This window comes from Schistocerca americana, chromosome 2 (genome assembly GCF_021461395.2).
Source record: "Schistocerca americana isolate TAMUIC-IGC-003095 chromosome 2, iqSchAmer2.1, whole genome shotgun sequence".
Lineage (NCBI taxonomy): Eukaryota > Metazoa > Arthropoda > Insecta > Orthoptera > Acrididae > Schistocerca > Schistocerca americana.
The window spans coordinates 990,277,494-990,292,684 of record NC_060120.1 but is presented as its reverse complement, the minus strand read 5'-3'; positions in this window follow the sequence as shown (position 1 = coordinate 990,292,684).

Sequence of the window (15,191 nt, the reverse complement as noted above, 5' to 3'; positions counted from 1 at the left end):
GTTCTTCTCTGGGCAGGATATGGAAATATTTATTGATAACTAGTCGCTTTGAAGTTTTCTTATTAGTAACAGTTTGATAAATTGTTTGGGCATGTCATTTTTACTTTGTGGAAGTTTTCTTCAATTTTGTGCATCAGTGTGCTGTTTAATAGCAGTAGTGTGACTTTTACACTTTTTTTTTTTGCCAGTGGTGGCTTGCCCAATCGGTCTTCTCGTCGGGCTGTTTTTTGCTCATTCCGCTGAGTCGGGGCGTCCCGGGGCTTACGAGCGGTGAGAGTCCGGTATTTGCTTGTCAGTCCCTGCACCGGTCCCTTCCGTGTTCCGCCACTCTGTGGTTCTGTGTTCTATCCCAGCAGGATTCCACCACCCTGTGGTTCAGCAGATTTACTGCCCACTTCAGCTACTCTCTGTTGGTCTCACTGTCCTTTCCCTTCTCTTGATGCTTTTGCCTTGTAGGAATTGTGTCTTGCTAATTACGTCCTTTTCTTTCTTGATACTTCTCGCATTGCAACTTGTGCGTTATTGCATCTGGCCTTTGTTGGAGTTTTTACAATAGTTATTACAAAAAGTTTTCCTTATAATCATCTAACATATGTCTAGTACCTACATTGTTTTACGCCTTCTTAAAAAGCTTTACAAATTTCGGCGTCCTTTCCATGTTACAATTCGAAGATATTTTGAGCCTTAAATTCTACAAAAATCCTCAAATTCGTTTTATTTTTATTTTTTGTGTAGTGTCGTGGTGTATAGCATTTTAGTATTTCATGCTGTTAGACTAACTATGCCTTATCCCATCACCTTAATCTATGGTACTATTGGTGTTATTTTTGTTTTTGTTTTTATTGAAACTACTTTTTTTTCCCACCTTCCTCTCTCTTCATTCTTCTTTCTCCTGACGATATTATCTGCAACATAATCTTGATATATTTTGCTGATTATTTACCAGTAATAAAATTAATCTTCAAACTTGTACTGAAAGTGTTTAATACTGCCAGTCTTAGGTAAAAATACCTTTGCTTTATCTCGTAAAATACCCTCTAATTCTCTTTTACTGTGTTCTGAAATACCTTTAACTTCTTGCAATTTTTCGTCGATTTCTTTATGGACTTCTAAAATGAGTTCTGGTGATTCCCCCTTTTGTGCATACCATTCTAATTCTTCATCCTCTTTATCTCGCATCATTCTTAATTGTTTGTTTATAACTGGTACTTCTTCTAATTTTAGCTTTTGCTCTAAGAGAAGTGTGACATTCCCGAATGTTACGCTACCTTTCCCCATATCTATCATCGCTCGTCTCTCATTTAAAAAATGTGCACCTATAATCAAATCTACAGTTAGTTTAGGTATAATCAAGAAGTTGGCTTCGATCTTTTGACCTTGAGAAGAAAGAGTTAACCTTGATAGTCTCGTAACTTCCGCAGCATTGTTTCTAATAGGACCTCTTACTTTAATCTTACGTGTTTTTAGAACTGGCAATTCCTCATTGGCATTACACTGCATGAATAAATTTTATGAGATCGCAGTCAGTTCACTTCCGCTATCAATTACAATATTGACTGGGATATGCTTTACCATGGCCATCACAATTGGTTGAATTTGAAAGGATTGGTTCTGTTCTTCTTCTTCTTGCATCAACGAATCCTCCACTGAATCATACATGAGTCTTTTTAGGAATTTCCCTTGTGAATTCGAACTTTCTGTAGGATAAGCTTCGACTGCTACTTCTCTCTCTTTTATTTCCTCTTCTCTATTTCTTCCTTCATTTACGCTTTCTTCAACATCCTCTACTTTTTTCTCATCCTCGTCTATCTTCTCCTTCTTCGTCGCTACTTCCTCATAATCGCATCTAAATGCTCTAATTATCGCTTCGTAACTTCCTTCATTATACACGTTGGGTTGTGTGCCCACTCGTAACTCATTTTCAACTTCTGTCGACTGCGCATTATCCTCATTGAATTCGCTTTCCCTGGTTTCCATCTCAAATAGCTCTGCAATACTCATTACTTTATCCTTTCCTCCTACATTCGTTGTGCATGCCTCTGGTAATTCATCTTCCTCGTCAGTATTCTCCCAATTAATTTTGTCCCAACTCGATATTGTTATTTTTTTGTCTTCGTTTTCATCTGGTCCATGCGGGTTTGTTTCTTCCTTCTTCTCTTCTCGTGGTAAGGTTTTTACTTCTCTGTTCAAGGTGCTGCAATTGTCCTGGGTCGGTGCGTCATTCTATTTGGCATGGGCGCTTAGCTGTCAATTCTAACGTTTATCGGGGTTTGGTGGTCTTACCTCCACCTCTTCTATCTGTATTCTCTTTTCTTGTTCAGCTTGTTGATAGTGGTTTCTTTGTTGATAATTTGTCGGTCTATTGGTTCTCCAGTACCCGTTCCGGTTGTTGTTATTCCCTCTGTATTGGTTGTTGCCGTTCCTGGGTGAATTATAGTTATTGCCATATTCTCTTCTAAATCCATATCCGGTTCTGTGTTGAAATCTATTGTCGTTTCTTGGTGCGAAGTTATCACATGGTTCGTAATTATTGTTTATTTGTACTGTGTCTTGTGGATTCCACTGCTTTCTGCTTTCGTTTTCACGAGCGCTTCGTCTGTTTCTTGCGTCATCTTCCAAAAATACGAACTCTAGATCCCTTAGAATATCTTTAAATGCTTCGACGTCATTGCCTCCGCGATCTACTAATTATTTTTGGTATTTCAATGGTAGCTTCATCGCGCATAATTTAATCAAGTCTCCGTCACTGTATGGTACATCTAAGCATTGATATTTCTTTGCCATTAATTCGAAAAATTTCACGGGCCTCTTCTCTCCTGAATTTTCAAATTTTGGGTTCTGTAATAATTCGTACTTCACTCTGTTCTGGGCTTCGCTGGACCAATATCGTGAGAGAAACATCTCTCTGAAATCTTCGTACGATCGGCATGTCGCTGCAACATTCTGCATGGTTTCTGCGACTGTTCCTGACATGTGTGCACATATAAAGTCTAATTTGTGTGCTAGCGTCATGTTCTGGTAATCCTACTCGGAATTGATCAATAAAAGTTCGTGGATGTAATGAGTTTCCTTCTGGAAAGTGTTGAAATTTTCTGACTGTGAGGAAATGATCGTTGTCGTACATCGTCATAGTTCCATATGAAATTCGCGATTCTTCGCCACTTTTGTTTCTGATCATTTCTCCCGTCGTTCTTTCCGGTTGTGGTAGATCCATTGGATATTGTCCACTGTAACTTTCGCCTACCCTTGCGTAGTATCGTTGGAGTGGTACGCAATAATTTTCTTCCATCGGTTGTGAACGTGTAGCTGAATGCATTGCACTGTACTCTTCGCGACCTGGCATTCCATTGTCAGGTATTGGTTCGGTATCTTGTCTGGCTAAACTTGCTGCTTCATTGCACGATCCAAACTGTCTTGAAACATACATTTGTGGTTCCGCATGTGTTTGTGATGACGTTTGTTCATCAAGAATTTTGAAACGTGTTTGTTGCTCTGCAGGCTGTCTGATTTCATGTATGTTACTTTCCGCCTGTGATTGGAATCGCAAATGCGTGATATGTTCGTTAATTGCTTGTTTTTCCGGTGCTGTTATAGATACGGATGTGGCTGCAGACTCTGTGCTTGTTCGATCCTGTTCACTACGCTCTTTAGTGGGTTGCAACAACTCTGTTCGCAATTTCTGAAATTGTCGCTTCGTTTGTGCTTCTATTTTGACTATGCGGTTATCATATCTTTTCAGCGCTGCTTTTGTGATACGTTTGTGTAACACACTGTTTTCAACAATTTCACGCGCTGTACCTGCTGCTTGTCTAGTAATTACGTTTTACCGATTGGGGTGGTCGAGCGGTTCTAGGCGGTACTGTCTGGAACCGCGCGACCGCTACGGTCGCAGGTTCGAATCCTGCCCCGGGCATGGATGTGTGTGAGGTCCTTAGGTTAGTTAGGTTTAAGTAGTTCTAAGTTCTAGGGGAGTGATGACCTCAGCAGTTAAGTCCCATAGTGCTCAGAGCCAGCCAATTACCTTTATTTGTTTCTCTAGTTTCTTGACTTCTCCCTGGGTGTTGTTACGTAATGTTTTGATCTCGTCCAGAATGTCATTACGCAATGTTTGTACGTCCGCTTGTACCTTGTCAATGTCTGTTCTCAATTGATTGTGACCTGTTATTAAGTTTCCTATCACTTCACGAGGTTCTTTTGCCTCGTTTTCAATATGACTTAGGTGTAACTCAATTTTTTTATTTTGTTCTTTAATCGAACGCATTTGTCTCGTGGTTTCTGCATTCTGAATTTGAATTTGGTTCGCTATGTCTTTGTTTTGCCTTGTCATGGTTTCCGTAATTTGTTGTAATAATTCTGCTAGATTGGTGGGTCCTATTGCGTTTTTTGCCCAAGTGTTGGTTCGCAACCGATTGCGTTGAACTGTGCTGTGACTCGTTTCTGCTCGCATTCCTTGTACTCTGTGGTGAGGGAGCTCTGATTACTTGTACTATGGATTCTACGTATTCAAGACGCAAGTTAGAATCCTCATCGACTGTCTCTCTACTATCCTGCTCCTCTGTCGTATGCTGACTTATGTTTTCTATGCCTTGACGTACATTATCCTCGTTATGGTGCGTTATATGTCCTATTTCTCGCGATACTCCATCGTCTGTTGGACTGACCTCTATTCTCTGTCCATTTTCATGCCGGGTCTCTACCTCAATTTGGTCAAGATCTCGATTTGCCATTGCTAATCTTACCGAATCCCTTATTTTCTGCTTTAAAAGCAAATCACGCACTTACTTCAAATCGACATGCGCTCATACGATCTCACGCGGTTCATAAACTTTTTGTTCACATGACTTGACAATCAATTCACTTACTTGTTGGGTCAAAACCAACTTGTCAACGATGTATCCGCCACCTGTGCGCTTGCATTGGCCAGAAAACTTAATTCTAACAATATTAAAATTCAGAACTTAATTATGCTATTGTCTCTGCTAGAATGTCTCACTATCTATCGCTGCAGCTACTGTCTTCAACTATTTATGCCTTTAAAAAATTTTTTGTTTATTACGAAAATTTTTAACAGGATATTTTTCTGACCTAGTTAGGCATGAGGTCGACCTTCAATCATGGTATTTTACCATCCTGGCAGGGTCGCCATTTTCTAACATTCTGCGTGGTGTCTGTTGTTCTATATCGTGTCTCCCTACCACTTTCGCGCAACGACGCTCTGAGCGTGTTTTTTAGGGAATTGACTAGTTTGAACCTGGGACCTGTTGCTGGTAAGGACACGTCAGACCACACATGACATGTAGAGTTCAGAAGAGTTCAGTGAGACTAGCAATGATATAACCAAATACCTAATGATTTCAGCGTCAGCTCCACTGCACTCCCTGTAAAAGAATCTTAATGCTAACTAAATTTAGTGGAAGGGGTTCAAGGCTTTCCTATTTTTAGTTAGCTGGTAAAATAACGTCGAAGAAGCAGTTAAGTTTACCATTGGAAATTTGATTCTACTCACAAAACATTGTTTATAAATTGCACTATTGATAAAAGGAAATGTTTTAATACAGGATGGTAAAAACCAACAGTGTTCAACAAAACTGTGAACGAATATTCCCTGAATGGGTTTCCGAGTTCTACAATGGATCGAAGGATGTCCTATGCCATATCACATCTATAATCTAGGTTTAAATTAAGTTTCACAAAAGAGAAAACTATCAAAACGGTCTACAGTGCCCCTGAATTATCTTTAATTACTTATCTAACTCGTCGTAAATTACAGTGGCTGATGTGGCTTCTCAATACCTATATAACATAAAAATCATCGCGTTTCAGATTTTTACTTCAAGTGGCAAATGTGAATACCATGAGTTTTAATTAACGATCGACACTAGTATTACGCAAAAAGGGGGTGTAACAGATGAGACTTCTGCAGTTCTGAGTGAAGCTTTATGCGCTGTTATGTGGCATCGCGTGCGTTCATTACCTTGTCGGTGTTCGTCAGGGGCGCCGGGCAGCACAGCTCCACTCACCTCGCCGTCTCGGAAGCAACTCTCTCCTAACTTCTCCTTACTACAATTTACCGAATTCGGTTTAAAAAACTATCTGGCTGTGTTTGCATCTGACCAATCAGGGTCTCAATGTTAACCTTAAGCTCCGCCTACAAAAATTCTGTCTGTCCAATGAGAAACGTTATACTTTTCGTGTTGGGGCAATGTTTTTAAAGTTTGCAACGTAACAGAGACGCGAAAAAGTCTCACGGTAAAACTTGCAGCTGATGTGGTCCTTTTTGTGTTATCGTAAGATCTATACTGTTCTTCTGGAGGGCTCTAGCTTTTAACATGGGCTGGGGGGTGGTCCTAACGTAACAGAGACGCGAAAAAGTCTCACGCTAAAAACTTGCGGTTGGTGTGGTCATAGCGGTTAGCTGGCGACGTGGGTGTCCGTCCCTTATCGTAGGGCCTTCTAGCTTAACACAGTTCTGCTCTCGGCTTCTGTTCTTGTTTCTCCCCTCGGAAATGCGTCTGTCTCACGGTGGGAAGGTATGACATGCATTTAGGCAATCTTGTGTTAGTCTGTGGCATTCCATTTGCTCACTCGTTACACGTATTACTTTGGTTAATTTAATTTCACGATTTATTAGGAGCTATGTGACATACTACTGGATTTGCTTATCATGTCAGGGTTTTCATGGAAGGCGTTGGATTTGCCTGACACCTTACACACTCGGTCTCCTGGAAGCTGGCCAGACATAGACGAAGTCACATAATTCTTGTATGTTCCACAAAGTGTCATTTCCATGCCTTGTCGACAGTTTCGAGACACCGGAGATTTTTGTCATAGGCCAGTACGAGTTCGGCCAAGAATAACCACCTCAGCCGGCCGCGGTGGTCTAGCAGTTCTAGGCGCTCTGTCCGGAACCGCGCGACTGCTACGGTCGCAGGTTCGAATCCTGCCTCGGGCATGGATGTGTGTGATGTCCTTAGGTTAGTTAGGTTTAAGTAGTTCTAAGTTCTAGGGGACTGATGACCACAGATGTTAAGTCCCATAGTGCTCAGAGCCATTTGAGCCAATAACCACCTCACAGATGGACTAAGGAATGGCCAAAACTGCCCCACAAAATCGGAATACATCTGCGTGACAATTGGTTGCAGAGCTTGCAGCTGCCTCAGAAGTTGCTTTTTCCGAACTAACTGTGTGTTAGAGGGCAGAACAGCAGGTCTGTACGCCAGAGGTCCAGTCGTGTCCATCCCGCTCACTCCAGCACACACACGGTCCCATGTACCGTGCAGTCATCAACAAGAAAACTGGACTGTGAATGAGTGGAGGAAACCGCTCTACGCAGATGAATCCCTCTCCAGTTTGCAAAATGGTTCTCTTCGCACATTACTCTGGAGGGAACCTGGTTCCCGATATAACCCCAGCAACACCGTGGAAAGAGACCGGTTTGGTGGTGATGGCGTCAGGGTGGAGGGAGGCATGATGTCGAATGGTCATTCGGAGGTGCACGTCTAATTTGGTGGTCGGAGGAGTATTGTAAACGCTCAGAGGTACAGAGATGAGGCACCTGAAACTGCTTGGAATGGGTAGTGGACGTGGTAAGGTGCTGGGCGAGAAAATCTTGATTAAGTTTAACAACGTTTTTTTACAAAAACCCTAAAAGCAATTTTTACACAAGCGATAAATATTAAAGTTTTGTGGAGGCTTTTACCAAAATGACAATAGAATTTAATCGACCAAAATTTTGGCAACATGGAAGTTACAAAACATGCACAATTGTTTGAATCAATTCAGAATCTGTTACCGCAGTCAGCTGCCCAACGCATAGGCAGTTTCAAGCCATTACTAAAAACCGTGAATACTTTTAGGCAAGTGATAACGACATTGGTGTGAGGCCCATTAAGAAAAACAGACACCTTTTAACTGATCATATACTGAGCTGCGTGAAAAGCTGTCGCAACATGCACAACTCTTTATTTCATTACGTCTTTACCACTAACTCTATTTGCAACACATTTCTCAGGAAGCATAAAAATATACCATTGTACGTACTTGAAAAATTATATCATTGTATGACACATTGTTCAGGAGATATGACGTCGCACAGATTGAGCAGTGTAAAATCGAAACTGTAGGACGAAATTCCCTACATATACATGTGGCATATATACAGGATGAGGCAGCTAAGTTATAACACCCCTTGTATCACCCAAATCTTAATAGATACAAAGATGCCGTTTGGACAGTGAATTGCAGGGACAGGGGCTACTTGAATACATCACATTTCATGTCTGTCCTATTTTTATTACAGTGATATGAGGCCATCTTTGGTTTTTTAAATGGACCCCTATGTTAATTTTTAGCGTAACATGATGGGCTTAAAAAGACGGTTTCAAATATGTGTATATAGTAATATTGAGGTCAATAGTTTTTGAGACACAGATAAGTTCCCGTATCGTATTCCCTCTTCGAAGCGGCTTTGTCCAATGCGACCTTTCCTGTTGACTATTGAGGAACTTAACTGGGAAGGCATTGTTTTCCTGCTTCTCGATAACGCCCGAAGGTGACGCACGAGGTAGCTGGAGAGATGAGTATAAATGCGCTGCTGGGGTAAGGGGCCATCGCATTTCCGTCACAGTTTCTTGGAGCAGACATGTACACCAACGAAGAAAAGTTAGATTAGATAAGCTTATAGTGTATGGTGAAAGCAGAAGAAATGCTGTTAGAGCAATAAAGCGATATGGAGAGCTGTATCCTGATCCTGAGCGTCCTACGCGCCAGCTTCTTGCACGTATTTGCAAGCAACTGTTTGAATCGGGATCCTGTAACGCCATTCAGAGGACAAGGCAGAATACTGCAGCTGGCGAGGTACGAGGTGCGACGATAAAGTAATGAGTTGATGTGAAAAAAAAAGTTGCTTACCGTTTTAGTCAAATTTAGTGTTGTCTCCTTCAAAGTAGTTCCCTTCTGATTACACTCATTTTTTCCAGCGCTTCTGCTACTGATGGTAACATTTCTGGAAATCATCTTCTGTAATATCCTCCAAGACCCTCGTCACAGTTTTTGGACATCTTGTGTTGTTAGAAAATGGTGTCCCTTGACCGCCGTTTTGACTCTTGAAAATAGAAAAAGTCGCGTGGAGCGATATCTGGTGAATAAGGTGGCTGTGGTAGTACTGAAATAAGTTTTTAGGTTAAAAATTGCTGTACTGACAGAGCAGTATGGGATGGTGCATTATCGTGATGCCGAATCCAATCATCAGCAATGTTGGCATGGACACAAATAACTCTTTTAAGAAGTTTTTCTAAAATTTCTTTGTAGTAATACTGGCTAACTAATTGTCCAGGAGGCACCCCTCTTTATGAATTCCCTTGGAATCAAAGAAGCACACAAGCATGCGTTTCACTTTTGGCTTTGACATTTCTGTGACAAGAGACACAAACACGTGTTAACTTGTTACAGCACAACTCACGACTGAGCAGTTGCGTCGATGTGCTGCTTGGACTAGAAGCAGCTTATATACCAAGGTCAAAGATATAGCGCCTACGCAAGCCTGCAGGGTTGCCACATCTTGCAAAGAAAATCAGTCTCATTACTTTATTGTCGCACCTCGTATATGAAGAGGGCGTTCTAGCATTGGCGCATAACGACCCTACTGTTTCGTCGCGATATATTGCCTTGGAATGTGGTATAAGTCAGAGAAGTGTACTATGCATATTGCACTGGCATAGATTTCACCCATGTCACCTCTCCTTACATCAAGGACACTCCGGTGTGGATTTCAAACGGCGCCAGGAATTTTGCCTGTTTACTCTGCAGCAGGGCTTGCCAAACTTTTCACCTGGCGGACCCTTTCTTCAGTCGAAAATCCATGGCAGACCCCTAGTCAGTCAAGAGCACAGTAACCGTAAACTTCAGAGCTCCCCCCCCCCCCCCTCCCCCCTCCCCCCCCCCACACCGAAGTATCAATAGTCTTTGGTTTAGAGAAGAATGAAAATAACTTGAAATTAACACTCCAATTTGAATTAACACTGTATCCAGACACTTACTGGTGGATTTACTCCCTTTGTTCAACACACTATAGCCCGATTAAAATTACTTGGTAATTGACATTTTCACACGTTGGAGCTTTCCTCCAAGAGCAATCAACGTAACGTCCAAACTGTTCGCTGTTGCAAGCTGTCGTTTGTGGTCTGTTCACTTCCAATGTTTGGCTACTGTTGTGTAAGGAGCATGCATGATTCGTAACAGTCGTGTGTGTGTGTGTGTGTGTGTGTGTGTGTGTGTGGTTTTTCGTGAAATCCGAAGAAAAATGTTCAAATGTATGTAAAGTCTATGGGACTTAACTGCTGAGGTCATCAGTCCCTAGTCTTACATACTATTAACCTAAGTTTAACTTCCGCTAAGGACAAAACACACACACACAAACGCACACACACACACATGCCCGAGGGAGGATTCGAACCTCCGGCGGGAGCGGCCGCGCAATCCACGACGACATGGCGCCCTAGACTGCACGGCCATTACGCGCGGCTGTGAAGAAAAAGGCAGACCCATGATTCGGGACACAAACACATCACGAAAGGAATTGCCTTTAAAGGACTATTGTGACATCTGTTGTGCTATGTGTGGGAATACATTCACCCAGTTTACATGCGTTTCGAAAACCGGATTTCGTAAGCTGATGTGCCAGTTCCGCTTTTGGTTGGTCAGGTAAGCACTTCAAAATCGATTCTGGTAATCTGCTTTTATAAAGCCGTTCTCCAGTTCCACAATCGATTTTGATGCTCATTCAAACAGCTCGGAAAGTCTGGTTATTTTTACATCTTTGCATATCTACTGAATGGCAGCTGTCAGTCCATAGCCGGCAGCTAGCAGGCGTCGTTATAACGGTGTACTGACAGATGGTAGCTGGCAACTGGCAGGCGGCGTGGCAACAGTTCAGCCACAGTTGACAACTTCAACTACTACTTGGACACTATATCGTGGCAGTTAGCCTTATCTGTAAGCAGATTAGGAAAACAAACAAACAGACTCTCTTATTTCTGTATTAGAAGACAAAACATTTCGCAGAACGAAAGACTTTTTTTCTCAAAGGAAACAATTCTGGCAGAGGAGGGTTACCTTTCACAAGGTGGCACGTGAAAAGTCCTCATTTGTTTACGCTCGCAGCCAGTTGCCACAATATAGTGTCAGAGTAATAGCAAGTAATTGTAATTGGCGTGTAGGCAGGCCATATTTTTAACTGAGAGGATGGAATATATTATAAAGAATCATCACCATCATCATCATCATTTAAAACTGATAATGCATTTCAGCGTTCAGTTAGGAGCATAGTCCCCCTTATAAAATTATAAAGAAAAGAAATTAAATTTAGAGATCATTTTACTTTTCGTAACAAAAATATCAATGCCAACAGAATTCAATTAATAATTATTTTGTAAATGATAGAAGACAGAAACAAAATTCCTACATAGTTCAGGTACGTTCACTGAGCATCTACGAAGGAAAATGCTTTCTTCTCTACTAAAGATGAGTCTGTAGCAATAATAGTGGAATCCTAATGTGATGGTTGAGGGTGCTTCTGCTGACACAATTTTGAAAAGTTGGGTTCAGTTCTTGACAACTGGAGACGGATGTCTGGTTTCGCTCTAGACAGCTTCGGTATTTAGTTTTGTGGGCAGCATAGATGGAGAATCCAGATTCACACATGTATGTTGTGGCAAACGGAATAACAAGTAGGTAGTATTTCTTGTCATCCAAACAGATCCAAAAGTGTGAGTAACCGTCAATGCCAAAACTTGATTTCAAGGTAGGGTCTGTGGCAATTTCTATCAACTCATACTCATTTGATGATAGAATGTTCGGATTTTTGGATACAGTGAATGGGTTGACCACCCATTGGTATTTCTGCAGCTTCTCATCTTCTGCTGTTGGGAAAAAATGCTCCAACAATGACATCAAGCTTAGGAGATGTTGCAGGATTTTATGAAACAAATTCTTCATAATTGCCATTGTTTTGTTTTTCAAAAACTCCTTGAGAAGAGGAAAACACTCGACCTCCCCGTCTCTTTGCCCAAAAATTGATTTTCCTCTTGAAAGCTCGAACTTTGTCGATTGCAGTGACCTTCGTTTCACTTTGCCCTGGGAGTAAAATATTCATTTCGTTCATTTTGGAGAAAATATCTGACAAATAGGCAAGTATACACTGCCAATTTTCGACATTAATAAGGTCTGCTAATTTGATGTTATGATCCAAAAGGAAAGCTAAGACTTCCAATCTTAATTCGTACAACCGAGAGAGTGCATTCCGACGTGAGACCCACCTCACTTCTGTGTGGAGAAACAGGGAACGATGAAGGCTTCCCATATCTTCACACAGTATTGTGAAAAGTCTTGACTTCAATGGCCTTGATTTTATGTAGTTAATGATTTAAATGAATTCGTCTCAAACTTTCTTGAACGAAACAGGCATTTGTTTCGTAGCTAAAGCGTATCTGTGGAGAGCACAACGACTAATGCTGCAATTCTTGGCGTTTTCTTTTATTTTCGTTATTGCTCCGACTGTAGGATCCCTCATAGATTTTGCACCCATCTATACAATTAGACCATGAAACTTCGTTAGCCCTTAAAAAATCATCCAATAGACGGAATATTTCAGCACCTGTTGTGTTGGCAGGTAGTGGTCTGCACAATAAGAGGTCCTCCTCAAAACACCCAGAATATTCATAACGGACAAACGCCAATAAAATCGCTAATCCTGCAACATCAGTGGATTCATCTATCTGCAGAGAAAATGAATTGCTTTGGATGCGAGAAACAAGAGTGTCTATCACATCATTTGACATGTCAACAATGCGTCTTCTGACAGTATTGTTTGATAATGGCACCGAAGACACAAGCTTTACTGCCTTTTCGTCTAGCATGCAAGAAACAATATCATTAACACACGGCTTTATGAGATTTTCTGCAATGGTATGAGCTTTGCCTGTTTTTGACAATCGATAACTAACCAAGAAAGAAGCTTTTAATGAATTTTCATTAATTGTTTTTGCATAAGTTTTCATGCAATGCTGAGAATCAGCTAGTTCAGCACTCGTCCTTTTGAAAAAATCGATGTCTTTAGCCTGGAAATCCGGGTGAATACATTCAAAATGACGGCGCAATTTAACTGGAACCATTGAACTGTTCGGAAGGAGTCGTGCACAAATTATACACTGAGCTATACCCTCCTTTGTCTCCATAAAGCCCATTTCTAAATAGCTTTCGTTGTACTTACGCTTCTTGGTTATTCCACTTCCACAGGATATTGCAACCAATGGAGTACTTGCAGTGTTTTCACATAATAAATGCGGCTGTGGAGCTTCTTGTGATTGTTCTTCCTTTGGTCGTCCTCCCTCCTCATTCATTTCAACTGGAAACTTCCCTTGTTGTGAAGGCGATGGAGAAACTGCACCCTTCTTAAATGATCCTGACTTCAGCCACCGATCCGTGTTAGAAGTGATACACTGGTCAAAAATCGACTTACGAAATAGGTAGTGCACTGACAAAGCAGTTTTAACATTTAATGATGCCTGGGGCCGCATACGTGCCAGCGAGCGCTGTGGTTGGTCGGCAAAGCTCGGTCCGCGCATGCGTAAAAGTTTACAGTGCATCTAGTGCCGTGAGCCGGCGCACAAGCGACCCCCATATTGTTGCGAAACAGTTGATCAGAGAAGCCGCATTCTCCGGCACTAAACTGTGTATGCGTTCTCACATAGGTACCGCAAAGGCTGCTTGGGAATACGATCTGAAGTAAAAGTACACATGTTTTTTTACACGGAAAAAAAGTGATGAATTTGATTTTCACATTTTTATTCAATGATTGTACTAATTATTTTACACGATTTGGTGAAAGGTGACCGCGGACCCCCTAGAAAGAGCCGGCGGACCCCTTCCAAAGTTTTTTCAACAGGTGATTTTTACTGATGAAGCGACTTTCACCAACCATGGTAATGTGAATTTGCATGATATGCATTGCTGGTCAATAGACAACCTTCATCGCCTTCGGCAGGAACATCATCAGCAACCGTGGAGTGTTAACGTGTGGTGCGACACAGTCGGAAATCTCATTTTGGGGCCGTACGTCATTCCAGGTATACTAAATGGCAATAACTATGCACAGTTCCTGCTAAACGTTCTGCCCATTTTGCTGGAAGGGTACCACTAGCTACGCTTCAGTCATGTGGTTCCAACATGCCAGCTGTCCTGCTCATTCTTCCCGTGTGGCTACAGAGCTGTTAAATGAAAAGTTCCCAGATTGTTAGATAGGACGACGTGCTGAAGTGAAGTGGCCAGCCCGGTCTTGTGATCTGACCCCACTCGATTTTTTTCTGTGGGGAGCCATCAAACATAAAGTGTATGCTCAAATACCAGCTACGTCAGATGATATGAAGCAACGTATCATCGAAGCGTGTGCTGATATGTCACGTGACACCCTCGCAGCCATTCACAAATCATTCGAATGGTGACTACAAATGTGCATTGCAGCAGAGAGGAAGCATTCTGAGCACATGCTTCAGTTAAGTTTTGTATTATGTAAAATATGTATTTTGCATCTATTTGTGTATTTGCTTCGTATTGTATTCAATAGTAAATATTTTAAAATAAAAAACAATTATGTACTAAATGATTGTGACGAATAAGGGTCTTCTCATTTACAGTTGTATTTCTGTTACTTAAAATGTATTAACATCTTGTACAATTTTAATACTGTATGTTGTCTACTATTTTGGTATCACAGTTTTCAAATACCTGAATAACATTTGCATGATATCATCAGTTAATTTTTGTGCAAAATATAGCAGTTACTGTTGTCGAGTAAATGGGCGTGTTGGTGTAAGGACGGACTCGCGACGTTTACCATGTACTCTACACAACAGGAAAGGTCGCACTGGACAACGCCGCTTCGAAGGACGAACACGTTACGAGAAAATATCTGTGTCTCAAAAACTATTCGCCTAAATATTATGATATGCACATATTTGAAACCGTCTTTTCAAGCCCATCATGCTACGCTAAAATTTAACATAGGGTTCCATTTAACAAACCAAAGATGGCCTCATATCTCTGTAATAACATATATATATATATATATATATATATATATATATATATATGCCACCTGTATCTGTAGCGAATTTCGTGTGTGTATGTATGTGTGT